The sequence below is a fragment of the Salmo salar genome, chromosome ssa27 (assembly GCF_905237065.1).
Source record: "Salmo salar chromosome ssa27, Ssal_v3.1, whole genome shotgun sequence".
NCBI lineage: Eukaryota > Metazoa > Chordata > Actinopteri > Salmoniformes > Salmonidae > Salmo > Salmo salar.
Genome location: NC_059468.1, coordinates 25,478,129 through 25,493,954, shown reverse-complemented (window position 1 = coordinate 25,493,954; position 15,826 = coordinate 25,478,129). Strand labels below are relative to the sequence as shown.

The window sequence follows — 15,826 nt, the reverse complement described above, 5'->3', positions numbered from 1 at the left end:
TTCATTCTCTACATTCTATACTGACCATAACAGGTTCATTCTCTTCATTCTATACTGACCATAACAGGTTCATTCTCTACATTCTATACTGACCATAACAGGTTCATTCTATACTGACCATAACAGGTTCATTCTCTACATTCTATACTGACCATAACAGGTTCATTCTCTACATTATATACTGACCATAACAGGTTCATTCTCTACATTCTATACTGACCATAACAGGTTCATTCTCTACATTCTATACTGACCATAACAGGTTCATTCTGAACATTCTATACTGACCATAACAGGTTCATTCTGAACATTCTATACTGACCATAACAGGTTCATTCTCTACATTCTATACTGACCATAACAGGTTCATTCTATACTGACCATAACAGGTTCATTCTCTACATTCTATACTGACCATAACAGGTTCATTCTCTACATTCTATACTGACCATAACAGGTTCATTCTCTACATTCTATACTGACCATAACAGGTTCATTCTCTACATTCTATACTGACCATAACAGGTTCATTCTATACTGACCATAACCGGTTCATTCTCTACATTCTATACTGACCATAACAGGTTCATTCTCTTCATTCTATACTGACCATAACAGGTTCATTCTCTACATTCTATACTGACCATAACAGGTTCATTCTCTACATTCTATACTGACCATAACAGGTTCATTCTCTACATTCTATACTGACCATAACAGGTTCATTCTCTACATTCTAAACTGACCATAACAGGTTCATTCTCTACATTCTATACTGACCATAACAGGTTCATTCTCTTCATTCTATACTGACCACAACAGGTTCATTCTCTACATTCTATACTGACCATAACAGGTTCATTCTCTACATTCTATACTGACCATAACAGGTTCATTCTATACTGACCATAACAGGTTCATTCTATACTGACCATAACAGGTTCATTCTCTTCATTCTATACTGACCATAACAGGTTCATTCTCTACATTCTATACTGACCATAACAGGTTCATTCTATACTGACCATAACAGGTTCATTCTCTACATTCTATACTGACCATAACAGGTTCATTCTCTTCATTCTATACTGACCATAACAGGTTCATTCTATACTGACCATAACAGGTTCATTCTATACTGACCATAACAGGTTCATTCTCTTCATTCTATACTGACCATAACAGGTTCATTCTCTACATTCTATACTGACCATAACAGGTTCATTCTCTACATTCTATACTGACCATAACAGGTTCATTCTCTACATTCTATACTGACCATAACAGGTTCATTCTCTTCATTCTATACTGACCATAACAGGTTCATTCTCTTCATTCTATACTGACCATACAGGTTCATTCTCTACATTCTATACTGACCATAACAGGTTCATTCTATACTGACCATAACAGGTTCATTCTCTACATTCTATACTGACCATAACAGGTTCATTCTCTACATTCTATACTGACCATAACAGGTCCTTCATTCTATACTGACCATAACAGGTTCATTCTATACTGACCATAACAGGTTCATTCTCTTCATTCTATACTGACCATAACAGGTTCATTCTCTTCATTCTATACTGCCATACAGGTTCATTCTCTACATTCTATACTGACCATAACAGGTTCATTCTATACTGACCATAACAGGTTCATTCTCTACATTCTATACTGACCATAACAGGTTCATTCTCTACATTCTATACTGACCATAACAGGTTCATTCTCTACATTCTATACTGACCATAACAGGTTCATTCTCTACATTCTATACTGACCATAACAGGTTCATTCTCTACATTCTATACTGACCATAACAGGTTCATTCTCTACATTCTATACTGACCATAACAGGTTCATTCTCTACATTCTATACTGACCATAACAGGTTCATTCTCTACATTCTATACTGACCATAACAGGTTCATTCTATACTGACCATAACAGGTTCATTCTCTTCATTCTATACTGACCATAACAGGTTCATTCTCTTCATTCTATACTGGCCATAACAGGTTCATTCTCTACATTCTATACTGACCATAACAGGTTCATTCTATACTGACCATAACAGGTTCATTCTCTACATTCTATACTGACCATAACAGGTTCATTCTATACTGACCATAACAGGTTCATTCTCTTCATTCTATACTGACCATAACAGGTTCATTCTATACATTCTATACTGACCATAACAGGTTCATTCTCTACATTCTATACTGACCATAACAGGTTCATTCTCTACATTCTATACTGACCATAACAGGTTCATTCTATACTGACCATAACAGGTTCATTCTACACTGACCATAACAGGTTCATTCTCTACATTCTATACTGACCATAACAGGTTCATTCTCTACATTCTATACTGACCATAACAGGTTCATTCTATACATTCTATACTGACCATAACAGGTTCATTCTATACTGACCATAACAGGTTCATTCTATACATTCTATACTGACCATAACAGGTTCATTCTCTACATTCTATACTGACCATAACAGGTTCATTCTCTACATTCTATACTGACCATAACAGGTTCATTCTCTACATTCTATACTGACCATAACAGGTTCATTCTCTACATTCTATACTGACCATAACAGGTTCATTCTCTACATTCTATACTGACCATAACAGGTTCATTCTCTACATTCTATACTGACCATAACAGGTTCATTCTCTTCATTCTATACTGACCATAACAGGTTCATTCTACACTGACCATAACAGGTTCATTCTCTACATTCTATACTGACCATAACAGGTTCATTCTATACTGACCATAACAGGTTCATTCTCTACATTCTATACTGACCATAACAGGTTCATTCTCTACATTCTATACTGACCATAACAGGTTCATTCTATACATTCTATACTGACCATAACAGGTTCATTCTCTACATTCTATACTGACCATAACAGGTTCATTCTCTACATTCTATACTGACCATAACAGGTTCATTCTCTTCATTCTATACTGACCATAACAGGTTCATTCTATACTGACCATAACAGGTTCATTCTCTTCATTCTATACTGACCATAACAGGTTCATTCTCTACATTCTATACTGACAGGTTCATTCTCTACATTCTATACTGACCATAACAGGTTCATTCTCTTCATTCTATACTGACCACAACAGGTTCATTCTCTACATTCTATACTGACCATAACAGGTTCATTCTCTACATTCTATACTGACCATAACAGGTTCATTCTCTACATTCTATACTGACCATAACAGGTTAATTCTCTACATTCTATACTGACCATAACAGGTTCATTCTATACTGACCATAACAGGTTCATTCTCTACATTCTATACTGACCATAACAGGTTCATTCTCTACATTCTATACTGACCATAACAGGTTCATTCTCTACATTCTATACTGACCATAACAGGTTCATTCTATACTGACCATAACAGGTTCATTCTCTACATTCTATACTGACCATAACAGGTTCATTCTCTACATTCTATACTGACCATAACAGGTTCATTCTCTACATTCTATACTGACCATAACAGGTTCATTCTCTACATTCTATACTGACCATAACAGGTTCATTCTCTACATTCTATACTGACCATAACAGGTTCATTCTCTACATTCTATACTGACCATAACAGGTTCATTCTCTTCATTCTATACTGACCATAACAGGTTCATTCTCTACATTCTATACTGACCATAACAGGTTTCATTCTATACTGACCATAACAGGTTCATTCTCTTCATTCTATACTGACCATAACAGGTTCATTCTATACTGACCATAACAGGTTCATTCTCCATACTGACCATAACAGGTTCATTCTCTACATTCTATACTGACCATAACAGGTTCATTCTCTTCATTCTATACTGACCATAACAGGTTCATTCTATACTGACCATAACAGGTTCATTCTCTTCATTCTATACTGACCATAACAGGTTCATTCTCTACATTCTATACTGACCATAACAGGTTCATTCTCTACATTCTATACTGACCATAACAGGTTCATTCTCTACATTCTATACTGACCATAACAGGTTCATTCTATACTGACCATAACAGGTTCATTCTATACTGACCATAACACGTTCATTCTCTACATTCTATACTGACCATAACAGGTTCATTCTCTTCATTCTATACTGACCATAACAGGTTCATTCTATACTGACCATAACAGGTTCATTCTCTTCATTCTATACTGACCATAACAGGTTCATTCTCTACATTCTATACTGACCATAACAGGTTCATTCTCTACATTCTATACTGACCATAACAGGTTCATTCTATACTGACCATAACAGGTTCATTCTCTTCATTCTATACTGACCATAACAGGTTCATTCTCTACATTCTATACTGACCATAACAGGTTCATTCTATACTGACCATAACAGGTTCATTCTCTTCATTCTATACTGACCATAACAGGTTCATTCTCTACATTCTATACTGACCATAACAGGTTCATTCTCTACATTCTATACTGACCATAACAGGTTCATTCTCTACATTCTATACTGACCATAACAGGTTCATTCTATACTGACCATAACAGGTTCATTCTATACTGACCATAACAGGTTCATTCTCTACATTCTATACTGACCATAACAGGTTCATTCTCTTCATTCTATACTGACCATAACAGGTTCATTCTATACTGACCATAACAGGTTCATTCTCTACATTCTATACTGACCATAACAGGTTCATTCTCTACATTCTATACTGACCATAACAGGTTCATTCTCTACATTCTATACTGACCATAACAGGTTCATTCTATACTGACCATAACAGGTTCATTCTATACTGACCATAACAGGTTCATTCTCTACATTCTATACTGACCATAACAGGTTCATTCTCTACATTCTATACTGACCATAACAGGTTCATTCTATACTGACCATAACAGGTTCATTCTCTACATTCTATACTGACCATAACAGGTTCATTCTCTACATTCTATACTGACCATAACAGGTTCATTCTCTACATTCTATACTGACCATAACAGGTTCATTCTCTACATTCTATACTGACCATAACAGGTTCATTCTCTACATTCTATACTGACCATAACAGGTTCATTCTCTACATTCTATACTGACCATAACAGGTTCATTCTCTACATTCTATACTGACCATAACAGGTTAATTCTCTTCATTCTATACTGACCATAACAGGTTCATTCTCTTCATTCTATACTGACCATAACAGGTTCATTCTCTACATTCTATACTGACCATAACAGGTTCATTCTCTACATTATATACTGACCATAACAGGTTCATTCTCTACATTCTATACTGACCATAACAGGTTCATTCTCTACATTCTATACTGACCATAACAGGTTCATTCTGAACATTCTATACTGACCATAACAGGTTCATTCTGAACATTCTATACTGACCATAACAGGTTCATTCTCTACATTCTATACTGACCATAACAGGTTCATTCTATACTGACCATAACAGGTTCATTCTCTACATTCTATACTGACCATAACAGGTTCATTCTCTTCATTCTATACTGACCATAACAGGTTCATTCTCTTCATTCTATACTGACCATAACAGGTTCATTCTCTACATTCTATACTGACCATAACAGGTTCATTCTATACTGACCATAACAGGTTCATTCTCTACATTCTATACTGACCATAACAGGTTCATTCTCTACATTCTATACTGACCATAACAGGTTCATTCTCTACATTCTATACTGACCATAACAGGTTCATTCTCTACATTCTATACTGACCATAACAGGTTCATTCTGAACATTCTATACTGACCATAACAGGTTCATTCTCTACATTCTATACTGACCATAACAGGTTCATTCTATACTGACCATAACAGGTTCATTCTCTACATTCTATACTGACCATAACAGGTTCATTCTCTACATTCTATACTGACCATAACAGGTTCATTCTCTACATTCTATACTGACCATAACAGGTTCATTCTCTACATTCTATACTGACCATAACAGGTTCATTCTATACTGACCATAACCGGTTCATTCTCTACATTCTATACTGACCATAACAGGTTCATTCTCTTCATTCTATACTGACCATAACAGGTTCATTCTCTACATTCTATACTGACCATAACAGGTTCATTCTCTACATTCTATACTGACCATAACAGGTTCATTCTCTACATTCTATACTGACCATAACAGGTTCATTCTCTACATTCTAAACTGACCATAACAGGTTCATTCTCTACATTCTATACTGACCATAACAGGTTCATTCTCTTCATTCTATACTGACCACAACAGGTTCATTCTCTACATTCTATACTGACCATAACAGGTTCATTCTCTACATTCTATACTGACCATAACAGGTTCATTCTATACTGACCATAACAGGTTCATTCTATACTGACCATAACAGGTTCATTCTCTTCATTCTATACTGACCATAACAGGTTCATTCTCTACATTCTATACTGACCATAACAGGTTCATTCTATACTGACCATAACAGGTTCATTCTCTACATTCTATACTGACCATAACAGGTTCATTCTCTACATTCTATACTGACCATAACAGGTTCATTCTATACTGACCATAACAGGTTCATTCTATACTGACCATAACAGGTTCATTCTCTTCATTCTATACTGACCATAACAGGTTCATTCTCTACATTCTATACTGACCATAACAGGTTCATTCTCTACATTCTATACTGACCATAACAGGTTCATTCTCTACATTCTATACTGACCATAACAGGTTCATTCTCTTCATTCTATACTGACCATAACAGGTTCATTCTCTTCATTCTATACTGACAGGTTCATTCTCTACATTCTATACTGACCATAACAGGTTCATTCTATACTGACCATAACAGGTTCATTCTCTACATTCTATACTGACCATAACAGGTTCATTCTCTACATTCTATACTGACCATAACAGGTTCATTCTATACTGACCATAACAGGTTCATTCTATACTGACCATAACAGGTTCATTCTCTTCATTCTATACTGACCATAACAGGTTCATTCTCTTCATTCTATACTGACAGGTTCATTCTCTACATTCTATACTGACCATAACAGGTTCATTCTATACTGACCATAACAGGTTCATTCTCTACATTCTATACTGACCATAACAGGTTCATTCTCTACATTCTATACTGACCATAACAGGTTCATTCTCTACATTCTATACTGACCATAACAGGTTCATTCTCTACATTCTATACTGACCATAACAGGTTCATTCTCTACATTCTATACTGACCATAACAGGTTCATTCTCTACATTCTATACTGACCATAACAGGTTCATTCTCTACATTCTATACTGACCATAACAGGTTCATTCTCTACATTCTATACTGACCATAACAGGTTCATTCTATACTGACCATAACAGGTTCATTCTCTTCATTCTATACTGACCATAACAGGTTCATTCTCTTCATTCTATACTGGCCATAACAGGTTCATTCTCTACATTCTATACTGACCATAACAGGTTCATTCTATACTGACCATAACAGGTTCATTCTCTACATTCTACACTGACCATAACAGGTTCATTCTATACTGACCATAACAGGTTCATTCTCTTCATTCTATACTGACCATAACAGGTTCATTCTATACATTCTATACTGACCATAACAGGTTCATTCTCTACATTCTATACTGACCATAACAGGTTCATTCTCTACATTCTATACTGACCATAACAGGTTCATTCTATACTGACCATAACAGGTTCATTCTACACTGACCATAACAGGTTCATTCTCTACATTCTATACTGACCATAACAGGTTCATTCTCTACATTCTATACTGACCATAACAGGTCTACATTCTATACTGACCATAACAGGTTCATTCTATACTGACCATAACAGGTTCATTCTATACATTCTATACTGACCATAACAGGTTCATTCTCTACATTCTATACTGACCATAACAGGTTCATTCTCTACATTCTATACTGACCATAACAGGTTCATTCTCTACATTCTATACTGACCATAACAGGTTCATTCTCTACATTCTATACTGACCATAACAGGTTCATTCTCTACATTCTATACTGACCATAACAGGTTCATTCTCTACATTCTATACTGACCATAACAGGTTCATTCTCTTCATTCTATACTGACCATAACAGGTTCATTCTACACTGACCATAACAGGTTCATTCTCTACATTCTATACTGACCATAACAGGTTCATTCTATACTGACCATAACAGGTTCATTCTCTACATTCTATACTGACCATAACAGGTTCATTCTATACATTCTATACTGACCATAACAGGTTCATTCTCTACATTCTATACTGACCATAACAGGTTCATTCTCTACATTCTATACTGACCATAACAGGTTCATTCTCTTCATTCTATACTGACCATAACAGGTTCATTCTATACTGACCATAACAGGTTCATTCTCTTCATTCTATACTGACCATAACAGGTTCATTCTCTACATTCTATACTGACCATAACAGGTTCATTCTCTTCATTCTATACTGACCACAACAGGTTCATTCTCTACATTCTATACTGACCATAACAGGTTCATTCTCTACATTCTATACTGACCATAACAGGTTCATTCTCTACATTCTATACTGACCATAACAGGTTAATTCTCTACATTCTATACTGACCATAACAGGTTCATTCTATACTGACCATAACAGGTTCATTCTCTACATTCTATACTGACCATAACAGGTTCATTCTCTACATTCTATACTGACCATAACAGGTTCATTCTCTACATTCTATACTGACCATAACAGGTTCATTCTATACTGACCATAACAGGTTCATTCTCTACATTCTATACTGACCATAACAGGTTCATTCTCTACATTCTATACTGACCATAACAGGTTCATTCTCTACATTCTATACTGACCATAACAGGTTCATTCTCTACATTCTATACTGACCATAACAGGTTCATTCTCTACATTCTATACTGACCATAACAGGTTCATTCTCTACATTCTATACTGACCATAACAGGTTCATTCTCTTCATTCTATACTGACCATAACAGGTTCATTCTCTACATTCTATACTGACCATAACAGGTTCATTCTATACTGACCATAACAGGTTCATTCTCTTCATTCTATACTGACCATAACAGGTTCATTCTATACTGACCATAACAGGTTCATTCTCTACTGACCATAACAGGTTCATTCTCTTCATTCTATACTGACCATAACAGGTTCATTCTCTTCATTCTATACTGACCATAACAGGTTCATTCTATACTGACCATAACAGGTTCATTCTCTTCATTCTATACTGACCATAACAGGTTCATTCTCTACATTCTATACTGACCATAACAGGTTCATTCTCTACATTCTATACTGACCATAACAGGTTCATTCTCTACATTCTATACTGACCATAACAGGTTCATTCTATACTGACCATAACAGGTTCATTCTATACTGACCATAACAGGTTCATTCTCTACATTCTATACTGACCATAACAGGTTCATTCTCTTCATTCTATACTGACCATAACAGGTTCATTCTATACTGACCATAACAGGTTCATTCTCTTCATTCTATACTGACCATAACAGGTTCATTCTCTACATTCTATACTGACCATAACAGGTTCATTCTCTACATTCTATACTGACCATAACAGGTTCATTCTATACTGACCATAACAGGTTCATTCTCTTCATTCTATACTGACCATAACAGGTTCATTCTCTTCATTCTATACTGACCATAACAGGTTCATTCTATACTGACCATAACAGGTTCATTCTCTTCATTCTATACTGACCATAACAGGTTCATTCTCTACATTCTATACTGACCATAACAGGTTCATTCTCTACATTCTATACTGACCATAACAGGTTCATTCTCTACATTCTATACTGACCATAACAGGTTCATTCTATACTGACCATAACAGGTTCATTCTATACTGACCATAACAGGTTCATTCTCTACATTCTATACTGACCATAACAGGTTCATTCTCTTCATTCTATACTGACCATAACAGGTTCATTCTATACTGACCATAACAGGTTCATTCTCTTCATTCTATACTGACCATAACAGGTTCATTCTCTACATTCTATACTGACCATAACAGGTTCATTCTCTACATTCTATACTGACCATAACAGGTTCATTCTATACTGACCATAACAGGTTCATTCTATACTGACCATAACAGGTTCATTCTCTACATTCTATACTGACCATAACAGGTTCATTCTCTTCATTCTATACTGACCATAACAGGTTCATTCTATACTGACCATAACAGGTTCATTCTCTACATTCTATACTGACCATAACAGGTTCATTCTCTACATTCTATACTGACCATAACAGGTTCATTCTCTACATTCTATACTGACCATAACAGGTTCATTCTCTACATTCTATACTGACCATAACAGGTTCATTCTCTACATTCTATACTGACCATAACAGGTTCATTCTCTACATTCTATACTGACCATAACAGGTTCATTCTCTACATTCTATACTGACCATAACAGGTTCATTCTCTACATTCTATACTGACCATAACAGGTTCATTCTCTACATTCTATACTGACCATAACAGGTTCATTCTCTACATTATATACTGACCATAACAGGTTCATTCTCTACATTCTATACTGACCATAACAGGTTCATTCTCTACATTCTATACTGACCATAACAGGTTCATTCTCTACATTCTATACTGACCATAACAGGTTCATTCTCTACATTCTATACTGACCATAACAGGTTCATTCTCTACATTCTATACTGACCATAACAGGTTCATTCTCTACATTCTATACTGACCATAACAGGTTCATTCTCTACATTCTATACTGACCATAACAGGTTCATTCTCTACATTCTATACTGACCATAACAGGTTCATTCTCTACATTCTATACTGACCATAACAGGTTCATTCTATACTGACCATAACAGGTTCATTCTATACTGACCATAACAGGTTCATTCTATACTGACCATAACAGGTTCATTCTCTTCATTCTATACTGACCATAACAGGTTCATTCTCTACATTCTATACTGACCATAACAGGTTCATTCTATACTGACCATAACGGGTTCATTCTATACTGACCATAACAGGTTCATTCTATACTGACCATAACAGGTTCATTCTCTTCATTCTATACTGACAGGTTCATTCTCTACATTCTATACTGACCATAACAGGTTCATTCTATACTGACCATAACAGGTTCACTCTCTACATTCTATACTGACCATAACAGGTTCATTCTCTACATTCTATACTGACCATAACAGGTTCATTCTATACTGACCATAACAGGTTCATTCTATACTGACCATAACAGGTTCATTCTATACTGACCATAACAGGTTCATTCTCTTCTTTCTATACTGACCATAACAGGTTCATTCTCTACATTCTATACTGACCATAACAGGTTCATTCTATACTGACCATAACAGGTTCATTCTATACTGACCATAACAGGTTCATTCTCTACATTCTATACTGACCATAACAGGTTCATTCTATACTGACCATAACAGGTTCATTCTCTTCATTCTATACTGACCATAACAGGTTCATTCTCTACATTCTATACTGACCATAACAGGTTCATTCTATACTGACCATAACAGGTTCATTCTATACTGACCATAACAGGTTCATTCTATACTGACCATAACAGGTTCATTCTCTACATTCTATACTGACCATAACAGGTTCATTCTCTTCATTCTATACTGACCATAACAGGTTCATTCTCTTCATTCTATACTGACCATAACAGGTTCATTCTCTACATTCTATACTGACCATAACAGGTTCATTCTCTACATTCTATACTGACCATAACAGGTTCATTCTCTACATTCTATACTGACCATAACAGGTTCATTCTCTACATTCTATACTGACCATAACAGGTTCATTCTCTACATTCTATACTGACCATAACAGGTTCATTCTCTTCATTCTATACTGACCATAACAGGTTCATTCTCTACATTCTATACTGACCATAACAGGTTCATTCTATACTGACCATAACAGGTTCATTCTCTACATTCTATACTGACCATAACAGGTTCATTCTATACTGACCATAACAGGTTCATTCTATACTGACCATAACAGGTTCATTCTATACTGACCATAACAGGTTCATTCTATACTGACCATAACAGGTTCATTCTTTTCATTCTGACCATAACAGGTTCATTCTATACATTCTATACTGACCATAACAGGTTCATTCTCTACATTCTATACTGACCATAACAGGTTCATTCTCTACATTCTATACTGACCATAACACGTTCATTCTCTACATTCTATACTGACCATAACAGGTTCATTCTCTACATTCTATACTGACCATAACAGGTTCATTCTCTACATTCTATACTGACCATAACAGGTTCATTCTATACTGACCATAACAGGTTCATTCTCTTCATTCTATACTGACCATAACAGGTTCATTCTCTTCATTCTATACTGACCATAACAGGTTCATTCTCTTCATTCTATACTGACCATAACAGGTTCATTCTCTACATTCTATACTGACCATAACAGGTTCATTCTCTACATTATATACTGACCATAACAGGTTCATTCTCTACATTCTCACTCTTCTCTACTGGGTATAAAAGTAATGGCAGTGCTCTTCCACGACTATATACATCTATATACTATAGTTACCTTGAGTTATGTTGTCACTTTCCAAATCATAAAATCATCATCCTTTAATGCAAAATGTGTCTTTTGTCTGTAATATATTTTTCGTTACGTGTAGGACCCAACTAAGACTGTAGTCATTGGCATTGGCTGATAGGGATCCTAAGAAATCAAATAAAAAATGGAATCCAATAGAAGACATTCTAATATCATTACAGTGGATATTAATTCATCATATAGCGCTACAATCTGTTACTGTTGTGCTATTACAGATCAGCCTAGTTCTCATGCAGTTGTTGCAATGTAGTGCAATGTTTTAAAACAGCCACAAGGGGGCAAGCCAGTGCAGACACAGACTGCAATGCAGGCATTCAGGGTCATACTATGTGCTACAGACCTGCTGCAGTCTCCTCACTCAGAGAATACTACAGAACTTGCGTACTGCGCATGTAATAAGTAACCTCCCCACGTAAGCCATATTTGCCTGAACACTATCCAAGAGGGTTAGGCTTAATTAAAATCAAATAAAATGTTATTCATCACATGCTTTGTAAAAAAACAGGTGTAGATTAACAGTGAAATGCTTACTTACGGGCCCTTCCCAACAACGCAGAGATAAAGAATATAGAGAAACAATAGAAAAGTAAAACACATAATAATAAAAGCAATAATAAATACACAATGAGTAACGATAATTTGGCTATATACACGGGGTACCAGTAGTGAATCGATGTGCATATAACTAGGATTAAAGTAACATAATAAACAGCAGCGTATGTGATCAGTCAAAAAGTGTTACTGGGTACTAAGCTGTACGCAGTACCCTCAGTAGCACCTTGCGGTCTAATGCCAAGCATTTGCCATACCAGACAGTGATGCAGCCAGCCAAGATGTTCTCGATGGTGCAGCTGTAGAGCTTTTTGAGGGCCCATGCCAAATGTTTCAGCCTCCTGAGGGGGAAGAGGCGTTGTCATGCCTTCTTCACCACTGTGTTGGTGTGTGTGGACCATGATAATTCCTGAGTGATGTGGACACTGAGGAGCTTGAAGCTCTCTACCCGCTCCGCTACAACCCTGTCTATGTGAATAGGTGCCTGCTTGGCCCTCTGTTTCCTGTAGTCCACGATCAGTCCTTTGTCTTGCTGACTTTGAGGGAGAGGTTGTTGTCCTGGCAGTCTCTGACCTCATCCCTATAGGCTGTCTCATCGTCGGTGATCAGGCCTACCACCATTGTGTTGTCGGCAAACTTAATGATGGTGTTGGAGTCGTGCGTGGAAACGCAGTCGTGGGTGAACAGGGAGTACAGGAGGGGACTAAGCACGCACCCCTGAGGGGTCACCGTGTTGAGGGTCAGCGTTGCGAATGTGTTGTTGCCTACCCTCACCACCTGGGGGCAGCCCGTGAGGAATGGCACCCTTCTCCCGAACGATTTTAATAAGCCAGAGAGGTTGTGTGGCCCAGATGGCTGGCAGCCCTGAGTGTTGCTAAGGACTGGGAACTGCATCTCTCTATGTGTGTGTTTATGTGTGCATATATCTGTGTGTATGTACAGCACCAGTTAAAAGTTTGGACACGCCTACCCTACTCACCTACTGGTTTTTCTTCATTTTTACTATTTTCTACATTGTAGAATAATAGTGAAAACATCCAAACTATGAAATAACACATGGAATCATGTAGTAACCAAAAAAGTTTTAAACAAAATATATTTTATATTTGAGATTCTTCAAAGTAGCCACCCTTTGCCTTGATGACAGCTTTGCACACTCTTGACATTCTCTCAACCAGCTTCAAGAGGTAGTCACCTGGAATACATTTAAATTATAAGTGCTCAGCATATGTGGGAACTCCTTCAAGACTGTTGGAAAAGCATTCCAAATGAAGCTGGTTGAGAGAATGCCAAGAGTGTGCAAAGCTGTCATCAAGGCAAAGGGTGGCTACTTTGAATGATCTCAAATATAAAAATATTTGGATTTTTTTTAAACATTTTTGGTTACAACATGATTCCATATGTGTTATTTCATAGTTTATGTCTTCAGTATTATTCTACAATAGTAAAAATAAAGAAAAACCCTTGAATGAGTAGGTGCCCAAATTTTACATTGGTACTGTGTGTGTGTGTGTGTGTGTGTGTGTGTGTGTGTGTGTGTATATATATACACTATCTGTGTGGAGGATGGAGAGAGAGAGCAAGAGAGAGAGGTAGAAAAGGAGGGCCTCAGAGACAGAAGAAAGAGGGTAGCTGATTTCTCTAACTAACCTTGACCTTCCCTTTTCAATCAGTCAACCAGACAGCAATAACAGAACAGCAAAGAAGAGCTAAACATACGTCCGAAGTGATGTGTGTTTACTAGGGCCGGTATTGCGATACTCGTTAGTATCGTGGCAATGAAACAAAACGCAAAGCGGATTTCTTTAGGAAAACAGCCCTAATGTTGGAAACAAACATCATTATGTTGTCATCCAGAGTCACATTTTTGTATTTTCCAAGCACACTATTTGACATACAGTAGGTTTTTATTAAAGGACCAAAGAGTTTGGTGTGCAACGTGTTTCCATTTTTGCCAAAGAAAACATTACTGGCATCGTCCCAGCCCTAGTATTTATGTGGGTCTGAAAAGTCCTTGTGCCACTCTGCTCCTATGCAAATGCAGTTGTGGAGCATGGGAGCTAACGTCAGGCCAGTATTGTGTAGCAGAAACCACACTCACACACAGAGAGTGTGTGGTGTGAAACTCTAGCCAGTAGCAGAGTGAAAACCACCCCTGCTTCAGTGTCAACATGACATCATAGGACAAATAAACAGCCACTAAATGATTAATATTAGAATGATCAGCACTCAGTTGTGAGGACTAAAGACCAGTGCTGAGAAGTGACACCAAGGGGCTGTATGTATGTAAACATACATACTATAAATAAACTAGTCTTTAAACACTCCACTGTACTCTACTCTATTTCACCTTCAGTGCTAGAGTGAGAAATATACACTTTTATCACTCCTGTGAGTTACAGTGCA

The 15,826-nt window shown here is 36.6% G+C and overlaps 1 protein-coding gene across 6 annotated transcripts in view; it reads right to left on the bottom strand.

Moving 5' to 3' along the window:
• LOC106588814 (phosphoprotein associated with glycosphingolipid-enriched microdomains 1) overlaps window positions 1–15,826 on the bottom strand; it is a 100,212-nt gene that overhangs the window by 19,084 nt on the left and 65,302 nt on the right. The window lies entirely within an intron of this gene.